The following is a 15092-nucleotide window of genomic DNA, read 5'->3' as shown; positions in this document are numbered from 1 at the left end:
AGAGTGAACACGAAGACCTTTTTGAGGCTATGTTGATGAAGATGCCACCAAAATCTTGCTCTCTTATTTACCAAACACCCATTGGAGTTCTTCTGCCTCCATTCCTTGGCACATTGAGAGTGATCAATTTCACCTACAGCGTCACTCCCAAACTATACGTGATTTATTTCTAGTAACCTTTACCTGCTAGAAATGTACATTTCTTACTTGTACATAAAAAAAAAACAGTAACCCAGTTGTTTAAAAAAAAAATCATTTTGTCCAAAAGGCCAAGCACCAAAATAAAAGGATGCCAAGTTTTTCCTTTAGACTTTATATTGAAAAGCTAGATTCATTTTACTCTGATTAGCTTTTGAACATTTTTTAAAGGGAAAACTCATCGTATAATAGCATTCGTGTTCTAGACTTCGAGTATGATTTTACTGGATACTGTTTAAACTGAAAATAACTTTACCAACAAGTTTTCCTAATTTTATTCAAATATTCTGGAAAAGCATAAAAGGGTTTGAATTCAAATAAATGCAAAATTTCTTTCTGGTTTGGATTTTAACTAGTAAAAGGTATTTATCTGGCTGTTGACTCCAACGTTAAATGAAAGATTAATAAAATGAATAATTTAAGCATTGTTCTCTAATCCTGACCAGTCCTGCAAGGTAGGTATATTACTTTTATTTTACAGATGAGGAAACCAGAGGCTTAGTTGGATGGAGTGACTTGCCCAGGGCTACCATGATAGTAAATTGGCAGAGCCCAGATTAAATGAAATCCAGGGCTTCCCAGCTCCTAAACTGTGTTCTTTGGAGCCATGGGACTGCTGGCCGGAGGGAATCCTGGACCAGCTGATTGTCATTAACAATGACTTACCGGAACCAGTCAGTCTGGACCCAGTAGTTCTCTAAAAGTAAGTTTCAAAGAGTTCCACATGATCGGACTAGGGAAGACGACAGGTAGGTGACAGAGAAAGCCCAAAACCCAGCAGACACTACATGAGGCACCTTCTACCAGGTGCTTTTCCAAGCCTCTGTATACAACAATCATAAGAAATTTTTAAAAGCCACGTAACACTTGTTGCGTGTGTAAGTCCACACTTCGTTTCATCTCCTCTACTGGTCTACTGAGATTATGAAAACAAAAGATGCCAAATTGGAAAAATATAATCTAAAACAGAGATCACCAGCTAGCAGCCTGTGGCCTGAAATCAGGCCACTGGTTTTGTTTCATCCATGCAAATATTTAAATTTTGTTTTAGTTTCAGCGCTTTAAAATGGGAGATTTTTATGTAAAACTCCAGATTTCTGGTCCCTTTTAAAAACACAGGAAATCTGGCCACCCTGTGCCCATATTCCAACAACTGACTGGAGCAGAATAGCCATTGCTCAAGTTTAGAGCAGCTACACACTGTCCAAATCTCCATTACTTCCTCTCCTCCCACCTGTCTCTTAATACGTTCTATTTTGTTACTCACTTGGTCCCTATATACATTTTTGTGCATGAGCACTATTCTAACACATTTGTGGGATCCTTGGATAAGTGATCCAGCCTCAGTTTTGCATAGGCTCCTGGCCCAGCAATTCTTGCTTCAACACCAACAGCTCTCCATGAGGTTGGGGAAGGCTCGTGAAAGTGAAAGAAGTGGGTGGTAATGGGGAAGTGGAATCTGGCTTTGAGTAATTCATGATTCTTTTCAAACAAGCTGAACTAACATTGCTCTTTCATTCCCGGTTTTCGACAGAGGAGGCTGAAACTAAGAACGTTGGTTTGATGCCAAAACGGCACACAATTTCTCAACAGGCACTCTCTCTCCCAGTTGGAGCAGCAGGCAGGTAATGCAACCTGCCAATCCTCCGTGCCTCTTTGGAGCTGCTCAGGAAAGGCCTGTGAGTAAAATAAGAAACAAATGGACAGAAATTCTATTCAGAAAGAGGTTTCCTAGTTATGTGCCCCCCTTTTCTCTGTTTGCATCCTTATAGCCCACCCATGACTTCCTCACTCATCCAAGTTTTGAAACAGAGCAAACACTCAGAAACAATTGGCAGGTGATTTCAAGTCATTACCTGCCTGCTATGCTAATTACAAGCCATTACCTGCCAGTAGCATGCAGTTTGGTACGGTTTGTGAGACACAGGGAAGATCTACTTAACTGGAAGAATCATTTTTCTCAGACTAAGGAATGTTAGCGTTGCCAGCCCGTGCCCACCAGTATTACGAAATGTTTAGTTGGCACTCGCTCTGCATGGTTCATCACTGAAGACCTGCATGTGTGCATCTTTCGTGGAAAAGGCCAGAAGGATCGCCATTGTTTTCCTGTCTTTCACCATTATTATTTGTCTCCAATTTCACATTGCCTTGTGGCACAGTGGTTAAGTGCTTGGCTCTTAAGGGAAAGGTCAGTTGTTGGAACCTCCTAGCCGCAGCACAGGAGAAAAATGTGGCAGAAGCCTCTGTAAAGATTTCAGCATTGGAAACCCTGTGGGGCAGTTTTACACTGTCCTTACAGGTTGCTATGAGTCAGCATCGACTCCAGGGCCATGAGTATGGATCGAGGAGAGGAAAAACAAACAACTCCGGTTTTGCAGATTTTCCTAATATAACGACTCTATGAAAACATACAAAATACAGACTGGATAGAACCCTATCCTCTGGAAAGTGAATTTTATGAAAAATATGGTTTTAGATTGCCATCTATTACTACCTATCAATACAACAGCTCCATTACAATCTTCATTTCCACAATGGATATTGCTAAGGTCTGTAAATTATGCACATCTGTATTAAGCTGCGGTCCATCAAAAAAAAAAATTGTCATTTCTCAACGCACGGCTCTAGTCACCTCTCTGCTGAAACTTCTTTGTTGCTTGCCGGGTCATGGCGCCAGCCTAACTGAGAAGAGGACGCTCGGGGAGACGAATGAGGAACCACCGCCTCCTGCTGTGTCAAGTACAGGGCCTGGTCCGCAAAGGGGAAGAAAAGCAAAAGACGAAAATGGCTCAATTCGTGATCTGCCCAGCCACCGCCACCAACTGCAGTGATATCCTGCGGCTGATCAAAAAACGGGCTAAATATGATTATGTGGTAGAGAAAGTAATATTAGCCGAGAAAGAGCTGCAGAAGTGCCCGGAGAGCCCTGGACTCCGGAAGGACACAACGTTGTTGGTTTGGCCGCGCACTATTTTGGAACCCTGGTGGCATAGTGGTTAAGAGCTTGGCTGCTAACCAAAAGATCTGCAGTTGGAATCCACCAGCCGCTCCTTGGAAACCCTATGGGGCAGTTCTACTCTGTCAAATAGGGTCGCTGTTAGTAGGGATGACTAGCCCGCTATAGGCTTGGGTTGTTTTTAATGTTTTGTGTGTGTGTTTCTTGGTTTTTTTGTTTGGTTGGTTGGTTGTTTTACATAGGACCCATGCATTGGCAAGCTAGTGTATCCTGAGGACTTCTTCGTGATTATAGAGGCTTTGGCACAGGATCAGAAATTCTGAAGATTCTAAGCCAGGTTGCTGTGAAATGTCAGTGCAGCAGAGTGCACTTGTTGGTGGCAGAATGCAAGGAGCCGTCTAACACCTTCTACAAAAGAAGAGGTGCTTCTGATCTGTTCAGGGAAGAGGGATGGAGACCCTTGGAGATGACAAGCAATGTTGCTAAAATCGGCAGCAGAGGAGTGCAGAGTGCCGGTGGAGATAATGACAAGTTCAGTTCTATTCAGAATAAATTCTCAACTACTCTTGCTTTCTATCCTGTTTATAATAATAAACTGTGGAATAATAGAACGGGCTCCAACTCCAGAGCTTTATTACCAATGGCGTCGTTGCATGTGTTTACAAGGCCGTCTATTTTGTGTGCAGTTTGGAGTCAGATTTTTCGGTGAAGGTCTTTTGACAAACAACAAGGTGCTGAGATCTTGGGAGGAAAAAAATAATAAAAGCTTCGTTCTTGTGAGTCATTTAAATGTGTACAGTGACCACGCTGGTAGAGTTTCAGTTTTAAATCTTTTTTTAATAAACTGTGCTTTGATCTAAAAAAAAATTGTCATTTCTAATCTAAACCCATTGCTGTCCAGTCGCTTTCCAACTCACAGTGACCCAGTGGGACGGAGTAGAACTGCCCCATAAGGTTTCCAAGGCTGTAATCTTTGCTGAAGCAGATTGCCACATCTTTCTCCAACAGAGCAGCTGGTGGATTTGAACCACCTACCTTTCAGTTAGCAGCCAAGCACTTAACCACTGCACCACCAGGATTTCTAATCCATAAAAAAAAAAAAAATCCATACTCTACATAAATTGTGACACAATGGACAATTAAAATCTTTAATGCTTTCTAGTTACTTTTTAAATTGTAAAGGACCCAATTCTGCTGCTTTCATTTTTAAGTTTAATTTTACTTTATTGTTTTCCAGGCACAGCCTAGGAAACAAAGGAATTTACCAGCTTTTAACTGACATAGTTAAAACCCCGTTATTTCAACACTATTTCCCTCTTCTGCATCTTGGCAATGAAGGTAAGCCATACCAGGTATGACATCAATTGTATGTTGCCTGAACTTTAAGGATAATCTACAGAATTTTACAAAATGACACTTCCTTTTTATTCAGCAGCTTGAACATAAAAACAGAACACTCTTCTGACTGCAAATATAGCAATTATACCAAGTTATGCTTTGACACTGTTACTACAGGCAAGTGGCCAAAGAGCAACCTCAGTCAAAATATCTAAGCAATTTAACAAGCTCCCTTTACTCTCTACAGAGCAGGAGAAGAAAGCGAATCCAGCCCCTGAGAAATGTTAAAATTAAGGAGAATAAAGGCTGTTGGTGTTTGTTAAGGAAAATGGTGTCAGTGTCTTGGGCTGATCAAGGTGTAGAATCTGAGGCCCGACAGATGCCCGAGCCTACATTTGACAGGAAGCCTTTTTCCAGTTCAAATCTGCTTGATGTTCTCAGCTAATGAATGACTCTGGTTTGCAAGCCCTTGTGTTGGAACTACACCTTGATTTCATGGTCTGGTCAAACTGGTTTGTCCTCCCGGTCACCTCCCCTCTCCCCCATCCTTTCCCCAGGCTGCATTTGCCTTCTCTTTTTGTGGCTCCATTTTAGAAAATATCACTACATTTACCACACAAAAGACATCAAAACTAATTAAGTAAACTCCAAAGAACTATTACAAATCATTTTGCTTCAGCCAGAGATATCAGATTTAATTAGGTGATCGGTGTTGAAGGCGTACAAAAACAAAAGCTATCTCCTGTTTGAAAAGGTTCAGGCCCTATAGAGACCCAGTCTTCCCACTATGACACAAATAATAATAGAGCATTTCTTTAAAAAAAAAAAAAGACAAGCATGAAAAGAGGTTTCTGTGTTAGAGACAAAAGCTTTCAACTAAGGTTTGTTTTCTCTTTTAGCCAGGTGATTTAAAAACAAAGGCACACCATCTACAAAGAAATAGCTATAACCTACACGGATATTACCAAGGCACAGAATATAAAGTGGTTCTAACAAGCATTATTTTTCAAATGATTATTCTAAATCTATTTAGCCAGTCTTCTTCAATGATTATGAACAGATTTGCTTAATATTACAATGAAAATAGTTTATTTTTCCCTAGGTTACTAGGCAGATAACAGGGTTTCTTCAGTATATAAAATAATAGCTTCGGATTTAAAGTTCATATAATAGTTTAAGGAAAACCTGGTTACAAAGTAGTTAAGAGCTACGGCTGCTAACCATAAGGTTGGCAGTTCAAATCTACCAGGCATTCCTTGGAAACCCTACGGGGCAGTTCTACTCTGTCTTATAGGGTCTCTATGAGTCAGAATCAATTTGCCAGTAGTGGGTTTGGGGTTTTTTTTTGGGGGGGGGGGAGTATAATAGTCTAAAAGACCCAAGTTTTTCTGTGATAGATTTCTTACTCACAAGGAGAGTGGAAGGAAAACGGTGCTTTATAGGTACCCCACTTTCAGTGTGGCGTTGTAGACTAAAGTTAGCCCATTTCTATCATTTGCTTGGAAAGTGTTATTCTGATATATTGGCAATAAATATTATAGGATGGGGTAATTGTTTTTGAATCAATCTTTATCTTGAATTAGTTGTCAATCCCAATACGCAGATATGTTGAATTTAAAAGAAGAAAGGGATGGTATTCTTTAAAACCAAAATTTTTCTTTTGATTAAAACATTTATTGGATATGAAGCTGAAAATCAGTGACATCTTTTTATTTTCATACCACAAACTTACGACAGCATGACTTTTTATGACAGTGGAAATTCGTGTCATTATCATCTCTTACTCTGTATTTTCACGCATACACACACAAACACACACATACAGCAATTATGAAGGACAAGAAATTCATATTGGTTCCCCCATGAAAAACAGTGGATCTCTTTTGATTCTCGCTGGTATTTACGGTGTGAAGCAGCTGTGAATAACGGCTTTTTTTTTTTTTCATATGCTGTTGCTAAACAATTTTCCTGGAATTTTTATCCAATAAATGCACATAACTTCATATGATGGGACAGCCTTAAAGCAAGCCTGAAACAGTCATACAAGTTACCAAAAAGGCCAATGCAATATTTCCCGAGTTTAACTACACCTCCAAATTCCTTATTTTTAGCTCTTAAAATGTTGAAAGGAAAATAATTTTCTACTTTGGCATTTAGATGGTATTGTTCCGTGTGAAGAGAGTTACAGAGACATTTGTTGGAAGTCAACAAAAATAATTTGGACATATTTTGAACTTATTTTATCAGACTCTGCGACATTTAATTTGGTGTGAAAAACGGCAACGGTAGAAAACAGATGTTAAGAGGCCAAGTATACAGCAGAGGTCAAAACAAACATAAAACACCGCTTTCATTTCTAAAAGAGAGAAGAAAAAAAAACATTCCTCCAGCAACAGGTTCTATGTTAAACCTGCTTTTTTATTGTTCTGCTTGTGATATCTGTAGACTACACAATGCAATACTGTCTGCCATGGAGCAATACCTCTCAGCACTAGTAATTTAAGACTTTCTTCTCTGTAATACACTGAACCATCATAACCTGTCTCTTCCCATTTAGTTTAACCTACAACCACCACATACTGATTTGGCTGTGTGTGGCTTTTTCTATTGCCATTTATTACTCTGCTCGACTCCTGAAATTCTGTTTGCAATTTAAGGCCACAAATTAGAAGCGTAAGTCATCTGTTTCCTATAATCCCCCTGTCAGGACTGGAATCGCATTTGGAGCTCAGCACCCAGCCTGGGCCCAGGCCCTTACAGACTTTCTGATTGGCTGGCTCCAAAAGCTGCAACGGAATAAATAAAATGCTGGGGAAAATAGAGCTTTTGACCAAAAAGAGAAAAGAAAGAAAACAAACCTGGTTTTCAAATATTTTCTTCTCCTTTCCATAATGTTCAAATCAATTTTTACAATTGTAGTTTGTTGTTTTGGGACCCCCCCCCAATAAATAGCATAGCTGAATATTATTTCTGTAAGGACAAAATGGTAAGTGTTTCAGGTCCCGCATGGGAGAAACGTATAATCCTGCATATGGATTTTTTTGCTGCATATGGAATATCTTTTATAAATCCCACCGTGTTTTTTTTTTTATATTGCAGACACGCAGACACACTAATTAGCTGGGCTTTTTTTTTTTTTTTTTTTTGATAGTGCCATGGATCTTTTGCTAAACTAAAAATCTCCAACTCCTAATGCATTCCTTCCACCAGGCTTTTAAAAATGTTTTAGCAAATTTAATCTAGTACCCCTGGATTTTATAGAAATATTTCAAGGAAGCAAATAAATCAATTTATGATTTTAAAGACCTTGGTTCTTTTAATAAAGTATTTCAAATATTTGAATATATGACTCTTTCTTCTGTTCATGGTCCCTTGGCTGATTTTATTAGGACTTCCTATTAGCCCTGCTGTGGTTTTAGACTCTTTTAGCATTTCATATTTTATAGTATTTCCACTTTCTCTCCATTATATTTTAAGTGGGCAACATATCAGATTACATATTAAAGACAGCAAGATACAAAATATAAATGAAAAGAAATAAAGAGAAACCACATCTAAAAACATACCCTGCGTTCTCAATGCAATTGTGACCTGCCATTGAGCTTTAAAAAATCATTAGTTAACCCAAATAAAATCCACCAGGCTGACTCATGTTTATTAATGTACTAGCTATACCTGGGCTGCAAAGTTGGAAATAAATGGATCAATATTAGCTGAATGCCCCAAAAGCAAAGCTTCTATTTCAAAAGAAAGCAAAGTTCAATCAAAAAAAAAAAAAAGATATAGATACATATGAATGTGTGTGTGTGTGTACATGTGTGTGTATACATATATGATGCAGGCTAAATTTCAACCAAGAATAAAAATTAAATTAAAAATAGTAATAACAGCTTTTTTAAGGAAAAAAAAAGAATTTTAAGAAAACCAAAAAAATCAGTATTAACTCAGTTTTAAAGTATGGGATTATTTACAATACCACTTTTGAAAATGTTTAATGATTCTGTAACTGTTTGGCTTCTATATATATTTTTTTTCTTACATCAATTTTTTGCAGGCTATTAGTCTATAGAGTGGCCTGTGATCTTTGGTTATTTAAAAGAAACAAAGGAGGAAAACTCGCCAAGGCCTTGAGGTTTCTAAAAAAAAAAAAAAAAAACAAATAGCTACTGTACATGCGCACTCTGATTATTTTCTGGATTTTTTTTTCTCAACTATACTTTCAATGTTGCAGATTTATTTAATAAACAAATGCATCTTCTGGGCCCATAATACACAAATGCATGCTACTGTTAATTCATTTACAGAATGCGCCATGATGGCCCCTGAGCAAAAGAGCAATCTTGTTATAATGAATGTGTACTATTCTTAATAAGCACACTGTAGCAACGACCCGCATTGCACACAAAAGCACACCCAAACCATTTGGTTTGTTCCCAGAGCTCGGACACCAGCACCACTATTAAATAGCTGTGCGCTGGGAGAGCAATCCAGTATTGGCATGCAAATGAGCGCACGAAGAGGCCAGATGCTGCTCTTTAGAAAGGAAAAGTGCCTCAGCTCAAATTTGGGGGGAGAGAGAACCTGTGAATGTTACAAGCGCAGGGCAGCTTCGCGATTGTGCGCCATTATATTCCTGACAGGGGTGGAACTGCCGGTGGGGTGAGCCTAGTGAAGATGAATAGAGCAGAACTTTTTGCAAACACTTGAGCATTCAAGCTCTCCATATTTCCACGGGTCTGCTGGAGATTGCGGACCACGTTTTGTTGTTTTGTTTTGTTAAATTTGTTTATTTGGGATTTGTTCCCCTCCCCTCCTTTTGGGGTCCAGAAAGATGCCTCTTGTTTTGAAAACTGGAGAGACTGCTTCTCAGCTTAAGTTGAAGGCATCATACATCAAAGTTAAATGATTCTCGAAAGCTTTTTCATTACAAATAAAATATTATGTTATTGAAAAGAACATGGATTTTTTCTTTTTCCCCCCAAAATGAGGTCATCATGCATGATATTCATCTGTGTTTGGAGACCTTCCTGGGCTTTCATAACTTGTGGTGGACATTTGACCCATTCCTTGCTGCCTTTATCTTATCATAACACTTGACTGCCTTGAGGATAGAGTAGGAGAGGAAGCCAATACGCAAGAGACTGAAACTAGTTTTGCAAAAATATTGGTAAAATGATTTCCAACCAGAATCAGAACAATTGTTTTTCATCTTGGCTCATTTTTTATCTTCTCAATGTTTGAGGAGTTATTGATTTATTTGATTTCTTGAAGATAGTTGGAGATAATAAAGACTGAAGTGATGGGTATGTGTTCTGAGAAAAGGACCAGTGAAAAGAAACAGGAACACTCGTAGGTGGTAAAATTCACAAGGGGAGATAATAGAATTCCTGTGACAGAGATAATTAAAATACATACAATGCTGGCATTTGGGGACAGGACCTTCTCCTAACCTCATCATAAATAAATCGTGTTATAATAGGAATTAGGAACTCTGGTGGCATACTATGGGAACCCTGGTGGTGCAGTGGTTAAGGGCTTGGCTGCCAACCAAAAAGCTGGCAGTTGAAATCCACCAGCCGCTCCTTGGAAACTCTGTGGGGCAGTTCTACTCTGTCTTGTAGGGTCACTATGACTTGGAATTGACTCGTTGGCAGTGGACTTGATTTTTGGCTTTTATAATAGAAATTACCCCATACATCCATTTTGTATAAACATTTATTGAACACCAGCTACAGGCTGGATACTGCTCCAAGCTCTAAGAAGAATGTATGTCACAGGAAATCAAGTAATTCGTAATAGTGGCTAAAACTACATAGTCAGTTTCCTAACTACAGGTTATTAAGTATAAACCCCACAATAAATAACTCTTCTACACAAAAATACTGAAAATAGTAAGAACAGAAATTGATATAAATACATCTGATGGAATTATACATGTCAATTTTTTTTTTCTTGGTAGATCAGAGCATTGTCTCTAAATTTCTGAGCAGCCACTTTCCATCAATCAATTGTCCCATACATTTAATAAATATTTATTGAGAACTTACCAAGTACCAAGCACTAAGGAATAACCAAAAAAAAAAAAAAAACCCACTGCCCTCGAGTCGATTTTGACTCATAGCAACCCTATAGGACAGAGTAGAACTGCCCTATAGGGTTTTCAAGGAGTGGCTGGTGGACTGAAACTGCTGACTTTTTGGTTAGCAGGTGAACGCTTAACCACTGTCCCACTAAAGAATAGCCACCATTTAACTGCTTTTATGAATTGCACTTGGGCATTTTCTAATTTATTATAGAAAAAATTCTATGAAATCTGTTATGGAATTCACTATAAGAAGTTTGCTGAATATATTCTCTACTCTATCATAGCGTCATCCCTGAAAGAATTCATGGGAGAAACTGCTCCCAGGTCTCAGCACCAGGAATCATCCAGTTTCTTTCAACACTTTTTTTAATGTTTCAGATATTACTAAGACTTTTTTTTTTTTAATATTCTAGGTACTTTTCTACCACTCATCTGTCACTTTGTTGTACTGTGATGGCTTTGCGTGTTGCTGTGATGATGGAAGCTATGCCACTGGTATTTCAAATGCCAGGAGAGTCACCCATGGTGGTAAGGTTTCAGCAGAGCTTCCAGACTAAAACAGACTGGGAAGAACCCCGCAATTTACTTTGTAAAAAATTGGCCAGTGAAAACCTTACGAATAGTAGTGAAACGTTGTCTGACATAGTGCCAGAAGATGAGTTCCTCAGGTTGGAAACCAAAACCCAAACTCATTGCCATCAAGTCAATTTCAACCCATAGTGACCCTAGCGGACAGAGCAGAACTGCCCTGTAGGGTTTCCGAGCAGTCCTATCACTTAACCACTGCACTACCAGGGCTCCCTCAAGTTGGACGGCATTCAAAATATGATTGGGGAAGAGCTGCCTCCTCAAAGCAGAGTCGACTTTAACAAAGTAGATGGAGTAAAGCTTTCAGGACCTTCATTTGGTGATGTGGCACTACTCAAAATGAAAAGAAACAGCTGCAAATATTCAGTAGTAATTGGAATGTGGACTGTATGAAGTAAAAATCTAGGAAAATTGGAAGTTGTGAAAAATGAAATGGGTCACTTGAAGATCGATACCGTACAGATTACTGAGCTGAAATGGACTGGTATTGGCCATTTTGAGTTAGACAATCACGTGGTCTACTATGCTGGGAACAACAAATTGAAGAAGAGTGGTATCATATTCATTGTCAAAAAGATCATTTCAAGGCCTGTCCTAAAGTACAACACTGTCAGTGATAGGATAACATTCATACTCCTATAAGGAAAACCAGTTAATGCAACTATTATTTCAAATTTATGAACTAACCACTAATGCAAAAGGTGAAGAAACTGAAGATTTTTACCAACTTCTACAGCCTGAAATTGATCAAAGATGCATTGATAATTACTGATGATTAGAATGGAAAAGTTGGAAACAAAGAGAAGGATCAGTAGTTGGACAATATGGCCTGGCTGATAGAAACGACTCCAGAGATGACATAATAGAATTTTGCAAGGCCAACCACTTACTGGAAATAACTTTTTTCAACAACATAAATGGGGACTATACATGTGGACCTCGCCAGATGGAATAAACAGGAATCAAAATAACTACCTCTGTGGGAAAAAGATGGTAGAAAAGCTCAATATCATGTGTCAGAACAAGGCCAGGGCCAACTGATGAACAGACCATAAATTGCTCATATGCAAATTCAAGGTGAAGCTGAAGAAAATTAAAACAAGTCCATAAGAGCCAAAAAACGACCTTGAGGATATCACACCTGAATTTAGAGACCATCTCAGAATAGTTTTGACACATTGAAAACTAATGACTGAAAAAGAGACAAGTTGTAGAATGACAATAAGGACAGCATACGTGAAGAAATCAAAATTTCATTAAAAACACAGGAAAGAAAGAAAAGACCAAAATGGATGTCAGAAGAGGCTCTGAAACTTGTCACTGAATGTAGAGTAGATAAAGTAAAAGGAAGAAATGATGAAGCAAGAGAGTCGAACAGAATATTTCAAAGGGCAGCTCAAGAAGACAAAGTCAAATATTATAATGAAATGTACAAAGATCGGGAGTTAGAAAACCAAAAGAAAAAAACAAGCTAAACAAACTGAAGAAAAAATTCAAGCCTCGAGTTGTAATATTGAATGATTCTAAGGGCAAAATATTGAATGACCTAGGAAACATCAAAGGAAAATGGAAGGAATGCACAGAATCACTGTACCAACACTCGACCATTTCAGGAGAGAGCATATGATCAAGAACTGATGGTATTAAAGGAAGAAATCCAAGCTGCACTGAAGGCATTGGTGAAAAACAAGATTTCAGGAATTGACAGAATACCAATTGAGATGTTTCAACAAATGGATGCAACGCTAGAAATATTCATTGTCTATGCCAAGAAATTTGGAAAACAGCTACCTGGCTGAACAATTGGAAGATATTTGTGCCCATCCTAAAGAAAGGTGATACAACAGAATGCAGAAACTATTCAATAATATCATTAATATCACACGCAAGTAAAATTTTGCAAAGGTAATTCAAAAGTGGTTGCAGCAGTACAATGACATGGAATTTCCAGAGATTCAAGCCAGATTCAGAAAAGGACAGAGAAGGATGGATAAATTTGCTGATGTCAGATGAATGTTGGCTGAAAGCAGAGAACACCAGAAAGATGTTTACCTCTGTTTTGTTGACTATAAAAAGGCATTCTGTGGATCATAACAAATTATGAATAACACTGTGAAGAATGAAAATTCCAGAACACTTTATTGTGCTCATGAGGAACCTGAACAAAGCCAAAGGAGGAAGTTGTTCAAAAGAACAAGGGGGCTACCCTGTGGCTTAAAATCAGGAAAGATGTATGTGAGGGTCGCATCCTTTCACCATACTTATTCAACCTGTACGCTGAGCAAATAATCCAAGAAGCTGGACTATGTGAAGAAGAACATGGCATCAGGATTGGAGGAAGGCTCATTAACAACCTTTGATATGTAGATGATACAACATTGTTTGCTGAAATCAAAGAGGATTGAAGGCACTTACGGATGAAGATCAAAGACTACAGCCTTCAGTATGGATTGCATCTCAACATAAAGAAAACAAAAATCCTCACAAGTGGTTCTGTAAGTAATACCATGATAAATGGAGGAAAGATTGAAATTGCCGAGGATTTCATTCTACTTGGATTCACAATCAACACCCATGGAAGCAGCAGTCAGGAAATCAAATGATGTATTGCATCAGGCAAATCTGCTGCAAAAGACCTCTTTAAAGTGTTCAAAAGCAAAGATGTCACTTTAAGAACTAAAGTGCACCTGACTAAAGCCATGGTATTTTCAATAGCTTCATATGTGTGAGAAAGCTGGACAATGAATAAGGAAGACTGATGATGAATTGATGTCTTTGGATTATGGTGTTGGCAAAGAGTATTGAATATGTCATGGACTGCCAGAAGAACAAACAAATCTGACTTGGAGGAAGTACAGCCAGAGTGCTCCTTAGAAGTGAGGATGATGAGACTTCACCTCACATACTTTGGACATGTTATCAGAAGGGACCAGTCCCTGGAGAAGGACATTATGATTGGTAAAGTAGAGGGTCATTGAAAAAGAGAAAGACCCCCAATGATTGTGCGGATGGCACAGGACCGGGCAGTGTTTCCTTCTGTTGTACATAGAGTGGCTGTGAGTCACAAGCAACTCAACGGCACCTAACAACAACAACAACAGATACTATTAGTCATGTAACTGATCTTATTTCTCTTTTTTGATTTGGCTGCTAGCAAGTTCCGGGACAAATTTGGGACCCACCACAAATAAATGTATAATGACCTCACATATGTATCTCTACCCAGTTTTATCTTTATTTTTTCACTACCTTTTATTTCTCTTTGCTATTTCTTTGTTTCTTGTCATTGTGTTATTGGAAATGGCATTAAACAACTTATTCTGGAGCAAAGTAAATTATAAATACATTTGAAAATTAACTAGGATAAACATCAATTAATTTGATTTTCCCTAAAGCGTATATTAACAGTGCTTACTCGGCTCAGGTAGCCCAGGTGGCCCAGTGATTGAACGCTACGGCTGCCAACCAAAAGGTCGGCAGTTAGACTCCACCACTCACTCCTTAAAAAACCCTATGGAGTGGAGGGGGTTAGAAGCTGGCGAAACGGACACGAAAAGGGAGAGTGGAGGGAGAGAGTGGGCTGTCTCATTGGGGGGAGAGTAATTGACACTGGGTTTTCTTTTAGCAAGGTGTATGTGGGTGTTTGTGTGAGAGACTGACTTGATTTGTAAACTTTCACTTAAAGCACAATAAAAATTATTTTTAAAAAAGAAAAAAAAAACCTATGGGGCAGTCCTACTCTGTCCTATAGGGTCACTATGAGTCAGAATCGACTTAACTGCAAGGGGGGTTTTTAAAGCAAAAATAAAAAGATGAAATATATTGTGAAAAAGCATATATTCCGAATACTAACTTGTTTCTTCTCAATTAGTGGGAACAACCAAATAGTAATGATGTAATAACTATGAGGACATTTATAATGCTTCA

General features: G+C 38.5%; 1 pseudogene; it reads left to right on the top strand.

Moving 5' to 3' along the window:
* The first annotated feature begins 2982 nt into the window (after positions 1-2982).
* Positions 2983-4937, top strand: LOC126078208 (diamine acetyltransferase 1-like; annotated as a pseudogene).
* Positions 4938-15092: the final 10155 nt, after the last annotated feature.

The sequence above is a fragment of the Elephas maximus genome, chromosome 6 (genome assembly GCF_024166365.1).
Source record: "Elephas maximus indicus isolate mEleMax1 chromosome 6, mEleMax1 primary haplotype, whole genome shotgun sequence".
In the NCBI taxonomy this organism is placed as follows: domain Eukaryota; kingdom Metazoa; phylum Chordata; class Mammalia; order Proboscidea; family Elephantidae; genus Elephas; species Elephas maximus.
The sequence above is the reverse complement of the archived record's forward strand: the minus strand, read 5'-3'. Positions and strand labels throughout refer to the sequence as shown.